At 36.3% G+C, this 17,646-nt stretch overlaps 1 long non-coding RNA gene across 1 annotated transcript; it reads right to left on the bottom strand.

Annotated features, from left to right (window-relative positions):
- Positions 1–2,473: 2,473 nt before the first annotated feature.
- On the bottom strand, positions 2,474–11,075 carry LOC138353625 (uncharacterized). The gene is made up of 4 exons (XR_011223213.1): positions 10,945–11,075; positions 6,490–6,649; positions 5,687–5,793; positions 2,474–3,024 (listed from the first exon to the last, which is right to left on the bottom strand). It is a non-coding gene; the product is annotated as an uncharacterized lncRNA (long non-coding RNA).
- Positions 11,076–17,646: the final 6,571 nt, after the last annotated feature.

Genomic DNA, 17,646 nt, shown 5'->3' with positions numbered 1-17,646 from the left:
TTACAAAAGAAGAACTTAACAATATGCCTTCAGCCGAACAAGTCTATGTGGGTGGGGATGAGGACAGGTTGACTAGTTTAGCAGTTACCAGGGAGGATGTAATTAAACAATTAGAAAAACTAAAACCAAACAAATCCCCAGGGCCGGATGAAGTGTTTGCCAGGGTGCTTAAAGAATGCAAAGAGGAGCTTTCAGAGCCACTGTCTACCATATTTAATAAATCAATAGAGTCAGGCAGAGTGCCAGAGTCATGGAAGGTACCTAATGTGGTACCAATTTTTAAGAAAGGAGATAGATCACTTGCGTCAAACTATCGGCCAATTAGCCTAACGTCTATTGTGGGAAAGTTACTTGAATCAATAATTGCAAATACAATTCGTCTCCATCTTGAAAAACATAAAATAATTAATGAGTCACAACATGGTTTTACAAATGGCCGTTCATGTTTAACAAATTTGCTAACTTTTTATTCCAGCATAGTTGAGGCAGTTGATAGTGGTAAGGATTGTGATGTTGTGTACCTTGACTTTAGCAAAGCTTTTGATACAGTGCCACATGAAAGACTAATTAAAAAAATAGAAGCTCATGGTATTGGGGGTGCTATATTAACTTGGATTAGGGCATGGCTATTCCAAAGGAAACAGAGAGTTAGTATAAATGGGGTCAAGTCAGAGTGGGATAATGTTGTTAGTAGAGTACCTCAGGGCTCTGTCCTGGGACCTCTGTTGTTTATAATATATATAAATGATTTAGACTCAGGTTTGAGAAGCAACATTTGCAAATTTTCCGATGATACGAAAATCGGTAGGGAAATTAATTCGGAGGAGGACTCACTATCACTTCAAGTTGATCTAGATAGGGTTTTGAAATGGGCAAATGCAGTTTAATGCTGATAAATGTAAAGTTCTGAGGCTACGTAATGATGATAGAGTTACAAGATACGAGCTAGATTGTGTTGAGATTGCGAAGTCGGATTGCGAAAGGGATCTGGGAGTTATGATTAGTAAGAATTTAAAACAAAAGGATCAATGCATGAATGTTCGTAATAAGGCAAATAGGACACTAGGATTTATTAATCAAAGCGTTAGTAACAACCCAGCAAACATTTTCATGTTTTTAAAACATCCTAAAAACGACATTTCATTGTTTTCAGCACGTTTATAATTACGTTTAGAAAAGGTTTTTTGAGAACTTTTATATACAACCTTAGAACGTATATAATTAACATTTCTAAAAACTTTTTTATGATCTTTTAATTACCTACATTAAAACGTTTAGGGTAAATTAGGGTATAATAATTTTGTAATTCATATCTGAAATAGAAAGGGAGAGAAAGAAAGAAGACATATCTGAGATAGAAATGGACATCCTATATATGTATGTGTAAATTACAAATAAATAGGGTACAAAAAGAGAATTAAAATATTATATTTATTTAATTAAGAATGAGTAATACAACAAAATATATGTAATAGCTCGAAATATATAGACTATATCTATAACAGAATATAAAAGTAAAAATTTAAAAATCTATATATGCAATATGTGAACACAATAGATTTTGTGATCAAGCAGCCTGTGATTCATGTCATGCTGAGATCAGTCTGACGTTATAAGCAGTTATTGTTACTTAAAACTAAAACAAGTAAAATTTTCCGAGTATACATATAACACTATAGTTTTTCTATGACTAATAATAAAAATCTATTAATCAAAAGTTTAGGACTAATTAACTAAAAATAAAAATCTACAAGTGAATGTAAACACAGTCAAGTATAATATTCATGTAGAAAGAGAAAGAAAAAGAGAGAGAAGGAAAGAAAGAGAAAGAAAGAAAGGGAGAAAGAGAAAGAAAAGAAAAAACAGTCATGTATAATATTCATATTAGCACCATGCAATATAACTTAGATTAAGTAAAAAATCTCAGACATTTTTAAATCAAATGAAATATGAGAGCCAGAGAGAGAGACCCAGAGCCAGAGAGAGAGAGCGAGATCCAGAGAGAGAGCGCCACAGAGCCAGAGAGAGAGAGCGTGAGCCAGAGAGAGAGTGAGTCAGAGAGAGAGAGAGCCAGAGAGAGAGAGAGCCAGAGAGAGAGCGAGAGAGAGCCAGAGAGAGAGCGAGAGAGAGCCAGAGAGAGAGCGAGAGAGCCAGAGAGAGAGCGAGAGAGCCAGAGAGAGAGAGAGAGAGCCAGAGAGAGAGAGAGCCAGAGAGAGAGAGAGCCAGAGAGAGAGAGAGAGGGAGAGAGAGAGAGAGAGAGAGAGAGAGAGAGAGAGAGAGAGAGAGAGAGAGAGAGAGAGCCAGAGAGAGAGAGAGAGAGAGCCAGAGAGAGAGAGAGAGCCAGAGAGAGAGAGAGAGCCAGAGAGAGAGAGAGAGAGAGCCAGAGAGAGAGAGAGAGCCAGAGAGAGAGAGAGAGAGAGAGCCAGAGAGAGAGAGAGAGAGAGAGAGAGAGCCAGAGAGAGAGAGAGCCAGAGAGAGAGAGAGAGAGCCAGAGAGAGAGAGAGAGCCAGAGAGAGAGAGAGAGAGAGCAAGAGAGCCAGAGAGAGAGAGAGAGACAGACAGAGACAGAAAGACACACACACAACAAAAGAGGAGACAGAACAAAATTAAGGCAAGGAGAGAGAAGACAGAACAGAAACAACAGAGAGAGGAGAGAAATGAGAAATCATTGAAGAGAAGGGGAAGAGAAACACAAGATAAGAAAAAGATACAAGAAAAATATACAAGATAAAAATGACATAAATGAATACCACAAATATAAAAAGTAAAGGAAGAGAGAAGCTAGAAGAGACAGGAAACGAGAGGTGTTAGAAGAGAGGAGGAAAGGAGAGATTAAAGGACAAGAAAAACAGGAGAGAAACGTAAAAGAAATAAAAAAAGGGACATTTGTGAGGAGAGAAAATAAAGAGACCAGAGAAGACCATATATCAAGAGTGTGAGGATAAAGACTTATATATTTTCTTAGTAGACATCCTCTGGCTCTTGTTGCCCCTCTTGTATACGAATTGTACTTGCAAGTTTTCCCTGAAAAGATATTAACAAAATTAATATTTAATTATTTATTTATATAAATTACACACACACAAACTTTTATATATATATATATATATATATATATATATATATATATATATATATATATATATATATATATATAATATATATAGACCAGAGACCAATTATATATATATATATATATATATATATAATTTCGTAAACCTCACCCTGTAAACATTCATGTTTCTACATGTTAAACAAGCTACAAGGATGAGGGAAGGGGATGTTCCCTCCATGCTGGATATTATATTTACCAGGAAAGAGAAAGATATATTTATCATTCAGTACCTCCCTCCTTTGGTACCTCCCTCCTTTTACCCAAGTGACATGGTCACTTGGGTAAAAGTGACCATGTCTTTTTGGGAATAAAGTATGCAATGCATTATAATCTGGAAGAAAATGAGCTTGAAGCAGTTGAAAAACCTGACTTGTGGAGAGGTCATTATGGGGAACTCAGATATTTCCTTAAGGAATTTGACAAACACTTGCTGTTAGGACATGAAGTAAATGAGATGTATGTCAAGTTTTGTGAAATATATGATAATGGCACAACAAAATTTATACTAAAGCAGAGATGCAGAACTAGGAAAAGGGGAAAAATTGCCCAAACATACAAGCAATACAAAGATGTGAGAAACAACAATAGCAGTAAGGAGAGGGGCAGAAAGACTATGACTTTCGGTCATATTCAACAACACAAATATACATACACACACACACATTATTGGAAAAAATTGGAATTGGAATATTGGAAAAAATAATTAAAACTAAATGGGTAGAACACCTGGAGAGAAATGATATAATTTCAGACAGACAGTATGGTTTTCGATTTGGAAGATCCTGTGTATCGAATTTACTCAGTTTCTATGATCGAGCAACAGATATATTACAGGAAAGAGATGGTTGGGTTGACTGCATCTATCTGGACCTAAAAAAGGCATTCGACAGTTCCACATAGAGAGGTTGTTCTGGAAACTGGAAAATATTGGAGGGGTGACAGGTAAGCTTCTAATATGGATGAAAAATTTTCTGACATAGAAAAATGAGGGCAGTAATCAGAGGCAATGTATCGGACTGGAGAAATGTCACAAGTGGAGTACCACAGGGTTCAGTTCTTGCACCAGTGATGTTTATTGTCTACATAAATGATCTACCAGTTGGTATACAGAATTACATGAACATGTTTGCTGATGATGCTAAGATAATAGGAAGGATAAGAAATTTAGATGATTGTCATGCCCTTCAAGAAAACCTGGATAAAATAAGTATATGGAGCACCACTTGGCAAATGGAATTTAATGTTAATAAATGCCATGTTATGGAATGTGGAACAGGAGAACATAGACCCCACACAACCTATACATTATGTGAGAAATCTTTAAAGAATTCTGATAAAGAAAGAGATCTAGGGGTGGTTCTAGATAGAAAACTATCACCTGAGGACCACATAAAGAATATTGTGCGAGGAGCCTATGCTACGCTTTCTAACTTTAGAATTGCGTTTAAATACATGGATGGTGATATACTAAAGAAATTGTTCATGACTTTTGTTACGCCAAAGCTAGAATATGCAGCTGTTGTGTGGTGCCCAACAACAGAAGTTGGCCCATATCTTAAGAAGCACATCAACAAACTGGAAAAGGTGCAAAGACATGCTACTAAGTGGCTCCCAGAACTGAAGGGCAAGAGCTACGAGGAGACGTTAGAGGCATTAAATATGCCAAAACTAAAAGACAGAAGAGGTGATATGATCACTACATACAAAATAGTAACAGGAATTGATAAAATCGACAGGGAAGATTTCCTGAGACCTGGAACTTCAAGAACAGGAGGTCATAGATTGAAACTAGCTTAACACAGATGCTAAAGAAATATAAGAAAATTCACTTTCGCAAATAGAGTGGTAGACGGTTGGAACAAGTTAGGTGAGAAGGTGGTGGAGGCCAAGACTGTCAGTAGTTTCAAAGCGTTATATGACAAAGAGTGCTGGGAAGACGGTCTCATCCTTTAACTACACTTAGGTAATTACACACACACACACACATACATATTATATATATATATATATATATATATATATATATATATATATATATATATATATATATATATATATATATATATATATATATATATATATATATATATATATGTCGTACCTAGTCGCCAGAACGCACTTTTCAGCCTACTATGCAAGGCCCGATTTGCCTAATAAGCCAAGTTTTCATGAATTAATATATTTTCTCTATTTTTTTCTTATGAAATGATAAAGCTATCCATTTCATTATGTATGAGGTCAATTCTTTTTTTATTGGAGTTAAAATTAATAGTTAATAATTAATGACCGAACCTAACCTATCTTTATAGGTTAGGTAGCTGAAAATGTTAGGTTAGGTAGTCGAAAAAACATTAATTCAAGAAAACTTGGCTTATTAGGCAAATCGGGCCTTGCATAGTAGGCTGAGATGTGCGTTCTGGCTACTAGGTACGACACATTATATATATATTTATATATATATATATATATATATATATATATATATATATATATATATATATATATATACATATATATATATATCGGACAATTAGTAAAAAAAAAAAAAAAAAAAAATTTAAATTATTTTACCTTGTACCTAGATCCACCAGGCCTGTTTGGTGCCTGTTTCAGTACTTCAGAAATCTGGAAGGTCACATCCTCCTCCTCAACTTGTGGATGTGCGTTGATAGATGATTCTGTAAAATTAAGTTATTTATATAATAATAAATTCAGTATAACAATAATATTCTGTAAAATTAAAAGTAATTTATACATCAATCAGATAAAACTCTCCAGAGATGGTGATACACAACATATAAAGGACAAGTTTCAGAACAAAATATGCATTTAGGAATAAGGTTTTGTACATGTAGGTAGCACATGAGAAAATAAGTGGAAGGTGATCAAGTTTATATTAACATGTTAATGACTTTGTTAAGGCTTTGCAAGAATGAAAAAATATTAATAATATAATATCACCTACCAATTAATTGTACATCATTTATAAGTCAATTATTTGCATTATTATTATTCAATACTAATGATATAAAAATGCATTTTGTAATCTACTATTTATGCAAGTATTAAGCACAGGATCATGAAATAAACTGCAAAATACTGTAATGGATAAACCAATTAATTTTACATTTTCCTATAGCTAAGTCAGTCAGTTCTATTAGCAGCAGAGAACAATTATGCCCAACCTCTATTAAATGAAACAATCTTAAGAGCAAGTGATAGAAATATAATCATTTATGCTTGGGAAAATATTATGGAATGGTTCCAAATATGAAAAATATCAAGTTTTTTGGTTAAAATTTTTTAACTTAAAATTTACATTTTTAAGTGAATTTTAAACTTTAAAAAAATTATTTAATTTTTTGGTTACTTACTTAAAATAACATTATATAGTTCTTGTTTTTGTAGAAATGCCAATTTCTTCTTTTGCCCTTCCAGACTGTATAGTGACCACAGGCCGTTTGTTCATATCTTCATTATTCTTCGAACTGTGGTTGCACAATCAGACCCACGTACACTGGTTAAAAGCATCACCTAAAAGCAACAACAAAAATGTAGTACACTGACGAATTTTGAATATATATATATATATATATATATATATATATATATATATATATATATATATATATATATATATATATATATATATATATATATTAGTTGATTTTATACCCGCAATAGGTCAGGTGATAATACAATGAAGGTGATAATAAAGCCATTCACAACTGCAGGCCTAATAAAAAAAGGAGGTGGCATAGCAATATCTTACAAAGATACCTTCATCTGCAATAGTCTCATTAGTAATAGAGACGACTATTGTGAATATACCTTTGCCAAGTTCTCCAGTAAATCCCTTAAATCCTCCTTGACTATAAGTGCCATCTATAGATTTCCCAATACCGACATAGCTTCATTCTCAGATAACGTAAGGAATCTTATCATAAATAACAATCTCAACAAAAATCAAACCAACTTAGTGGTTTGTAATGGTGAACAAAACATGCAGATACTTATATATAACCTGTGAATAGAGTGTAATAACACCAAAACTATTTGTTTATTGTTTTATGACCATAATAATTGAATCACTAATATGATTCACTAATATATAATCCTAATAATAATCACTAATATATAATCCATTGAGCATGCTGCATCTCTTTCAGTCTCTTTGCAATTTGAACAAGAGGGTTTTTAATTGATCGAACCATATTCTTGAAGTAAAGTAAATGAGATGTATTCCATATTTTGCAAAATATACGATGAAGGCACACAAACATTCATACCAAAACTGAAGGGCAGGATTTATGAGGAGACATTAGAGGCATTAAATATTCCAAACTTGAAGACAGAAGGAAAAGAGGAGATATGATCACTACGTACAAAACAGTAACAGGAATTGATAAACTTGATAGGGAAGATTTCCCGAGACCTGGAATTTCAAGAACAAGAGGTTATAGATTTAAACGAACTAAACAAAGATGCCGAAGAAATGTAAGACAATTCACTTTTGCAAACAGAATGGTAAACGGTTGGAACATGTTAGGTGAGAAGGTGGTGGAGGCCAAATCCGTCAAAAGTTTCAAAGCATTATATGACAAAGAGTGCTGGGAAAATGGGACACCACGAGTGTAGCTCTCCATCCATCTGATTGATAACCCAAATGAATTTTTCATGGATATGATACCAACATCAAATCATAAATCAGATGTGATCCTATCCCCACTGGATTTTGAAGAAGCCATAGACAGTATGCCTATGCACTCTGCACCAGGCCCTGACTCTTGGAACTCTATATTCATCAAGAACTGTAAAAAACGTTATCGCAGGCCCTTCACATTCTTTGGAGACAAAGCCAAGATACTGGCATTGTCCCTGACATACTAAAAACCGCAGAGATAGCACCGCCCCATAAAGGAGGAAATAAGGCAGAGGCAAAAAACTACAGACCGATAGCACTAACATCGCACATCATAAAAATCTTTGAGAGAATGCTAAGAAGTAAGATCACAAAATACATGGAATCACAGCATCTCCATAACCCCAGACAACATGGTTTCAGAACAGGGCGCTCTTGCCTATCACAGTTGCTGGACCACTCTGACATGGCACTAGATGCCATGGAAGACAAACAAAACGCTTTGACAAAAAAAAGCCTTTGACAAATGTGACCATTGTGTTATTGCACATAAAATGCGTTCAAAAGGAATTACCGGAAAAATAGGCAGATGGATATACAACTTCCTGACTAATAGAACCCAATGTGTAGTAGTCAACAAAATAAAATCTGGACCATCAACCGTAAAGAGCTCAGTCCCCAAGCGTACTGTGCTTGCTCCAATACTTTTTCTCATCCTCATATCGGACATAGACAAGGACACAACCTATAGTACTTGATCATCCTTTGCAGATGACACTAGAATCTTCACGAGAGTAGGCAACATAGAGGACATGGCAAACCTCCAATCAGATGTAAATCAGGTCTTTCTATGGGCTACAGAAAATAACATGGTGATTAACGAACATAAGTTTCAGCTCATGCGCTACGGAAAAAATAAAAAATATAAAAACGGAAACCACTTACAAAACTCAGTCAAATCATAACATTGAACGGAAAAGCAACGTAAAGGATTTGGGTGTACTGATGTCAGAAGGCCTTACATTTAAAGAACACAATAAAGTAGCCGTCACAACTGCAAGAAAAATGACAGGATAGATAACAAGAACTTTTCACACTAGAGATGCTATACCGATGATGATAGTTTTCAAGACGCTAGTGCTCTCTAGAGTGGAATACTGCTGCATAATGAAAGCCCCTTTCAAAGCTGGAGAAATTACTGACCTATACTTATGCATTTATCTTCGGTTTAACACAACAGGCACCAGACACACGCTAGGCATCATACACACTAGGATAAAACAAACATTAGGCCAGAAGTCAGAAAAGAATTCAAAGAATTTTACTGGAAAGGCTTGCTGTTAGGAAAGGAAGTAATTGAGATGAATTAATGCACAGTATGTCAATTTTGTGAAATATATGATAAAGGAACAAAAACATTTATACCAAAACAAAGATGCAGAACTAGGAAACAGGATTTGTTCAACTGAAATTTCAAGACGGACAGAGACCAAAAGACACAAAAATGGAATCAATATACGAAGAGGCCAAACCCCCAAACATACCAGTAATACAAAGAGAAACAACTACACGGCAGTGAGGAGAGAGGCAGAAAGAAATTTTGAAAAAAAGGAACAAACAAATGTAAAGTAGAACAAATCATATTCTATAAATACAGCAACAACCAATTGCAGGTAAAGGATAATATTCAGAGCTTTTAAATGCATGGATGGCGAAATACTCAAGAAATTGTTCACGACTTTTGTTAGACCAAAGTTGGAATATGCAGCGGTTGTATGGTGCCCATATCTTAAGAAGCACATAAACAAACTGGAAAAGGTGCAAAGACATGCTACTAAGTGGCTCCCAGAACTGAAGGACAAGAACTATGAGGAGAGGTTAGAGGCATTAAATATACCAAATATACTACACAAATATATATACTACACATGCACAATATACTACCCTACACAGGCTGAGTATGGTGTGTACAATAAATTATTAGCTAAAAGATAAGACTGAGTTTGTATAAATGGGGGTTAAGTCAGAGTGGGAAAATGTAAGTGGAGTGCCTAAAAACCCTGTCCTGGGACCTCTGTAATTCATAATATATACAAATAATTTAGACTCAGGTTTGATCAGCAATATTTGAAAATTTCCAGACGATACAAAAGGGATTTTTTTCTGGATTCAGGATTATTTTTTTATGGCTGAAAACAGGTTTTCAGCAATAAAAGAAATACAGTATTGCTGGAACAACCGTCGACATCTTCAAGAGAAAACCTGAACATCTTCAAGAAGTGAAGATGACCTTGAGAAGAAGTATAGGTTGGGAGAAATATAGGTTAGGAATTGTCTCCAAAGAATTCTCAAAGAATTACTCGTTATTGCTATCCAAGATAATTAGACGAGCCAAAGCTAAATACTACGAAGATAAATTTACCCAAATAAAGAGTACCTTACCTAAAAATATGTATGTACCTTACGTAAATAAACATTTGATTTTGAAGTGCCGGACAAACAAGGCTGTGGTGGATATGTGGGCCTGAGGGGCCTGTCCAAGCAACAGCCTGTTGGACCAAGCTCTCACATGTCAAGCCTGGCCTTGGAAGGGCTTGGTGAGTAGAACAACTACCAGAACCCTATAATGCATGTATCAAGGTGTCCAGGCAGTGAGCACCACATAATGCAGTGCAGTCCTGTAAGAATAAGCACAGTAAGTATGGGCATGGAGGGGGTGCAGCAGTGGCTTGTGAAGGGCTGGAGAGTAAATGGACATGCCCAGGGGTAAAAAGCATTAGGGTAACAGAACATAGCCCATAAAAATAGTAATGACAATGAATGAATAATTATATGAATGCAATAATACTTCATATCTCAATAGGAATACTAAGCAGGATGCAAGACAAGGTACTGGTGGTGATAGTGGTTGGTACAAGTCCTCACATCCCCACAGACACCAGTAACAGCCCTCACCTCCCAACACAGTACCCTTGTAGCGAGTTAATCTTATACTCGCTTCATTATCTTATAGCATAACTAATTAACACTAATTACAGAAGCTACACAGGTGATACTTTGGTGTGAGTTGAGCGCACTGAGCGTCGGTATCGCTACACCCTTGTTCCTTAACAACCCTTTGGACCTTTATTACAGAAAAATAGAATCAATTAATTTAATAAAATATAAAATATAAGTGCTTACTTACGATAATACTATCGGTGGAACACAAAATCTTCTTCTTCTTGATAGTAGGTGCAGTTTGCATGAAGGGTTAGTCCTCGCCATGACTGAACTGACGACAAAATGGCCGATGTGTTGATATGGCGTCAGGTGACGCTGTGACGTCACAGGTGAGGGACGCTTTGCGCATTACTCCCTCGTACTTAAAAAGTACTACAGGTACTTTTTGGTTTTATTTTTGAATATGGCAGAAGTTGGACAGCTTTTCAAATCATTATAAGGGAGTGAGTTCCATAGACTAGGTCCCTTTATTTACATAGAGTGTTTACATAGATTAAGTTTGACTCTGGGGATATCAAAGAGATATTTATGTCTGGTGGGGACGTGGCCATGTGTTCTATTACATCTGTCCAGGAAGAGTTTCAGAACAGGGTTTGCAGTTAGAAAAAGGGCTTTATAAACGTAATTTACACAGGAGAATGTATGGAGTGAATTTGTTTAGCATGTTTAAGGATTTGAACAAGGGAGCTGTGTGTTGTCTGAAGGTAGAGTTATTTATTGTCCTGATAGCAGATTTTTACTGGATGATGATGGGCTTGAGGTAGTTTGCAGAGGTTGAACCCCAAGCACAAACGCCATAAGAATGATAGGGATAGATAAGTGCATAATAGAGTGAGAGGAGAGCAGAGTAGGGTACATAATATCTGATCTTAAACAGTATACCAACTGTTTTAGAAACCTTTTTAGTTATGTGTTGTATATGGGTGCGGAAGTTGAGTCTCTTGTCTAAGTATAGGCTAAGAAACTTTCCATCATTTTTATTGCTAATGTTTACATTATCTATCTGAAGCTGAATTGCATTTGTTGATTTGTTTCCAAATAAGATATAGTAGGTCTTTTCTATGTTTTGTGTGAGGTTTGTTGGTTGACATCCACAAGTAGACTTTTTTTAATTAATTGTTTACAACATTATTTAACAGGAGTGGGTTGGGGTCAGAGTAGATGAGTAGTATCATCAGCCAACAATATAGGTTTAAGTATGTTAGAGACATTAGGGAGATCATTGATGTATATAAGAAACAGGAGGGTCCTAGGATGCTGCTCTGTGGCACCTTTACGGTAATTAAGTGGTAGAGTGGGAGAGGTTATATCATTGATGGCTTCATATTGGTGTCTGTTACTAAGATAGGATCGGATATAGTTTAGGGCAAGGCCACGGATTCCATAATGGTGGAATTTAAGTAAGAGGTAGTTATGGTTAACAGTATCAAAGGCCTTTCTCAGGCCGATGAAGAGTTCAATTGGAAACTCACTTTTGTCAAGGGCTGAGAAGATTAAGTCAAGCAGACTAACAATAGCATCATTGGTACTCTTTTGGGAGCGGAAGCCAAACTGACAGGGACTTAGTATATTGAATTTTACAAGATTGGAGTAGAGCTGTTTGTAAAAAAAAAAAAAATAATTTTGATAATATAGGTAGATTCGATATGGGTCTGTAATTATTTATGTCTGCCGTGTTACCTCCTTTATGAACTGGCGTTACTCTTGCTTTTTTAAGGATATCAGGGAAGGTATGACACTCTAGGGATTTGTTGAACAGCAGTGCTATGGATGGTGCAAGGGCATGGGAGGCACGCCTGTGTACCATCGATGGTATTTCACTAATGTTCCCAGCTTTGGTTTTTAGCGAGTGAATGATGGACACAACATCTGTAGGGCTGACCGGAGAGAGGAGAAGAGAGTTTGGATAGCTGCGTGAAAGATATGTGGTAACATATGTCTGAGTCTCTGGGATTTTTCGGGCAAGGTGAGCACCAAACGATGAAAAGAAGCTATTAAATTCAGTTGCTGTTTCAAGATCTGTTGCAGGTGTATAACCATCCTTGGAGATTTTTATCTTATTATGTGAATGTTGTTTAGCTCCTAGGATGGTAGAGATGGCTCTCCATGTGCTTTTTATGTTGCCTTTTGCTTCTTTGAATCTATTCTCGTAATAGGAACGCTTTGCTCTTATTATACTGGTAAGCACTGATGAATACCTCTTAACTACTTCTTTTCCAACTAGGCCAATCCTAAGTTTTTTTTTCATATTCATGTTTCTTGTCGATTGCTTTAAGTATGCCATTAGTGAGCCAGGGATTATTTAACCTTTTTGCCAGTTACTTGCTTGGTGAGGAGAGGACAATAAGTATTGTAAAGGCTTTAAATTTTGGAAAGAGGCTAGTTAACGAATTATTATCCTGTGTATTGATAAATTTAGATTCCCAGTTTACATTGTGGAGGGCATTTGTGAGATTGCCTATTGCCGCTTCACATTGTAACCTAAAGGTAATTTTCTTGTTACCTGGTGGTGTTATGGCCATGTTCGCTACAAGGAAGGTAGGATAGTGGTCAGTTGTTCTGTCAGTGATTATACTTGATGTAAGAGGAGCTGTTATGTTGGTCCATCAGTGATCCAGGGTAGTCGCAGATGTTTGAGTGACTCGGGTGGGCCTTGGTGATTGCGGGGATGAGCATACAGGAATTCATGCTGTTGAGGAAACAGTCTACTTGAGGGTTATTTTGTAGCCCTAGGTCAATATTGAAATCACCTCTGAGAACTATGTGATTTTTGTTGAGATTATTGTTTATGATAAGGTTCCTCAAGTTGTTATTGTATTTGTGTCTAGCTTCAGACACAAGCATGTTACAGTTATGTCTTAAAGAGTTGAGAGCAATTAAGGATGATAAAGAGTCACAACTAATGTATCAAGTTTGGATACTTGTACACATTTCAGTGCAAGGAGCAAGGCAAATAGTTCAGTCTGAAGGGTAGAGGCCCAGTTGTTTATACGGACTCCCCACTCAAAATATAAGTCATATCCTATTGCCAGGACAACTGCACTTCCAGCTGCACCCGTTGGGCGCTGTAGGAAACCTTCAGTGTATATGATTTGAGAGAGAGAATGCTCTGTGGACAGAGCATCAATATGGCTTAAGACGTTGAGCTTTGCCTCAAGACAAAGCTGGGACTGATCTCTAATTTGCTCCTTTGATGGAAAGGGAGGGATTAAAATTGAAAAGGGTGTAATTTCCTACAGTGCAGGAAAGTGCTATTGTTGTCTCTCTTGGTACAAATTATAAATCTGATACTTTCTGAGTTCAGTTCCAATTTTATTTATCTATTTGAAACAATGTTTACATTCAATAAAGAAATTCTGGAGGGCTTCTGTGCAAGGGTTAGGATGAGCTAGCCTAAGCATTTTTATACCAATTTGACAGTTATTTTCAGTAACACGATAAACAACGCTCGGAATATTAAGTTCCTTTCTCATATTAAGTATCTTTGTGGTACGAAGGCACCCAAGGATTATCCTCAAGGCTTCGTTCTGCAATTTTTCAAGCCCTCCAAGCTTTCTTTCAGGATGCCTTAAAGTTAGTTTAGTTCATTTATTATGCACCCCATACCCATCTTGTGGGCGGTAGTGGAAAGGGTTGCAGAGGCACATAATGGGCTCAGGGACTGAACCCAACAATTCATTTAGCTAAGCAAGTTACAATCTTGATGAGCTAGTTACAAAATTCAGTATAAGTCGTCACATCAACAATAGGTTCGAGATCGATCACAAGTACAGTTTCTAAATTAAGCAACTGACATATGTGGAGAGCTAGTGTCACAATTGATATGTTTGTCCTGCACACCGCTCCCCATCCAGTGGGCAGCGGTGGATAGGTTACAATCACTTAGTTACTACTTACAGTTAGCAAACTGGGGATATTTGGCTAAAATTTCTGGTACCAGATCATTTTGAATGAAATATTGACACATCGTTGGTACATTGGTTATAGAATTGTCTCTGAATTCACTATCACATAGTGACGAAGGGGTGTGCAAATAATTTTGTTGACAGTTAACATTTGGTCAGGTCTACATCGGCAGATAATGAGAATTCCCAGAAATACTTGTAACCGAGTCTAAGCCGAGCAGTAGTAACATCTAGAAGTCTGCTGATTTTATTGGATGAACCATAGATGTGTGGCTCCTTTTGCATAATAGTATTGAACGAAAGTTAATCTCCCCAAACACTTTCGCGTTTTGGGCAAGTTACCCCTCCACTCTCTCCATTTTTGTTTGGACATTCCCAGGTAGTGCGCGGAAATACTGAAAAGTGTATACTCTTTTCAACTTTGTCACCTTAATTCTCGTCCTATGTCTTTCATTTTGGTATCAATGCGTTCGCAATAGAATTCCCAACAGAACTATGTGCATATAATGTCAAAGACAGCAGCGCGCTCCACCCGCCGACAAGATGAATGTAGGCCAAGGGTACCAGAAAAAGAAAGCTGAGCCACCCTCAGGCAACTCTCATTACATTAGAGAGCAGCGTGATAATACTGAAAAGTGTATACCCTTTTCAACTTTGTTACCTCAATTCTCATCCTAGTTTTTTCAATTTGGCATCAATGTGTTCGCAATAGAATTCTCTACAGGACTAAAGGCATATAAACTCCAAAAGCCCGGCTTACCATCCGCAACAAACAGAGTAAGCGAGAGTGTGTTACCAGGGAGCGCACAAGAGCGATAAAATGTATACACTCTTTTCATTTTGGTCACCCCAATTGTCATCCTAGGTCTTTCATTTTGGTATCAATGTGTTAGCAATAGAATTATCTACAGGTTTAAATGCATATAAACTCCAAAAGCAAGGTGTACCATCCGCACAAAACAGAGAAAGTGAGAGAAAGTAACCCGGGAGCACTCTAGTGCAATGTAATGTGAACACTCTTTTCACTTTGGTTACCTCAATTCTCGTCATATGTCTTTCATTTTGGTATCAATGTGTTCGCAATTGTATCTGCTGGCATTTTACCCTTTGCTTGGATCTGAAGGGTTTTAGGCTCACCACGATGCAATCTGATAGTACCACAGGTGTATATACCTATCTTCAAGCAGCAATTCACTCATTCAAACCGACTTATAATAGTTATCCATATATAAATGGTAATCTTTGTTCTACCTGTTAACCTGTCATATGAAGAAAGATTGTCAAAGCTTATATTACATTCTCTAGAAAAGCAAAGAATTAGGAGTGACATATGGTAGAGGTGCACAATGGGATGAATGGACATAACAAAGGGGACATTAATGGGGTATTAAAAGTAGCAACACAAGACAGAACTCGAAACAAAGTGTAAAAATTGGAAAAATTTAGATTTAGGAAAGAACTGCATGGGTAAATACACTGGGTTTGTACCTTAAGGTTCATGTATGCAATATTACAGAGTTCCAGTTAACTCCCATGCATGCAATTAATTTATGTTATGTTTATGTTTTTTATGTTAAAATGTTTTTGTTGATTTGTTTGTATATTTTCATAAGTAAAGCATGCTTACCGTCTTATTCCAAGTTTTATGATAACTTTACAAGGTTTAAAACATAAAGTTCAATATATATTCTGGTTTTCACACAGGAATTATACGTTAATATAACATCATAATAACGTAATGATGTCGTGTAAATAACGTTATACTGACGTCATATAAATGTTATATTTATGTTATAAGAACGTAAATTGGATAGCTTTACAGAAAGTAAACAAAAAAAACTAAATGTTGACTGAAAATTATTTATTCTTAAATATAAAGCATGAAAACATTATAATACCATAGCATTCACTATTATTTTTAAATTTTTACATAAATCTTAAAAAACTGTGTCTCAAGAATATATGTTTTTAGTTATATCCTTTGGTTTTAAGAACATCAGATATACGTATTTATGTCAAAAGTTACAGTATTACCTTTGTGGAACCATTTAAAAACGTCCACAAACGTTCTGTGTTTGCTGGGAAGACACCTGGTGTGGTTCTTAAGCTATATCTTGCTCTGGTTAGGCCCCATTTAGATTATGCAGTTCAGTTTTGGTCGCCGTATTATAGAATGGATATAAATTCACTTGAACGTGTCCAACGTAGGATGACTAAGTTAATTCCCCAAATTAGAAATCTTTCATATGAAGAAAGATTAACAAAGCTTAAGTTGCATTCACTGGAAAGGCGAAGAGTTAGGGGTGACATGCTAGAGGTTTACAAGTGGATGAATGGACATAACAGGGGGGATATTAATAGAGTATTAAAAATATCAACACAAGACAGAACACGAAACAATGGGTATAAATTTAATAAGTTTAGATTTAGAAAAGACTTGGGTAAATACTGGTTCAGTAACAGGGTTGTTGATTTGTGGAACCAATTGCAGCGTAACGTGGTGGAGGTGGTGTCTCTCGATTGTTTCAAGCGCGGGTTGGAGAAGTATATGAGTGGGATTGGGTGGTTATAGAATAGGAGCTGCCTCGTATGGGCCAATAGGCCTTCTGCAGTTACCTTTGTTCTTATGTTTCTTAAATCTAAACATATCCAATTTATATCCATTGTTTCGTGTTCTGTCTTGTATTGATACTTTTAATACTCTATTAATATCCCCTTTGTTATTAATATTAATGAGTGAGAGGCTGTGTTAGTCAGTGAGAGGTTGTGTTAGCTGGAGCTCCGATTCTAATAACATTATTATTGCAATAATGGAAGGATTAGTAAAAGATTTGGTGAGTCTGGTTGGAGCTCTGAGAGCAGAGATGGATTCCCTTGCGGGAGGAGGTACGACGGCTAAGACTTCGGGAGGAAACGAAGGAGGAGGCCAGTGTTGACGGGACCTCATTAAGAAGGACTGACGAGACCAGTATTAAGAAGTC

The sequence above is a fragment of the Procambarus clarkii genome, chromosome 59 (assembly GCF_040958095.1).
Source record: "Procambarus clarkii isolate CNS0578487 chromosome 59, FALCON_Pclarkii_2.0, whole genome shotgun sequence".
Classification (NCBI taxonomy): domain Eukaryota; kingdom Metazoa; phylum Arthropoda; class Malacostraca; order Decapoda; family Cambaridae; genus Procambarus; species Procambarus clarkii.
The sequence above is the reverse complement of the archived record's forward strand: the minus strand, read 5'-3'. Positions and strand labels throughout refer to the sequence as shown.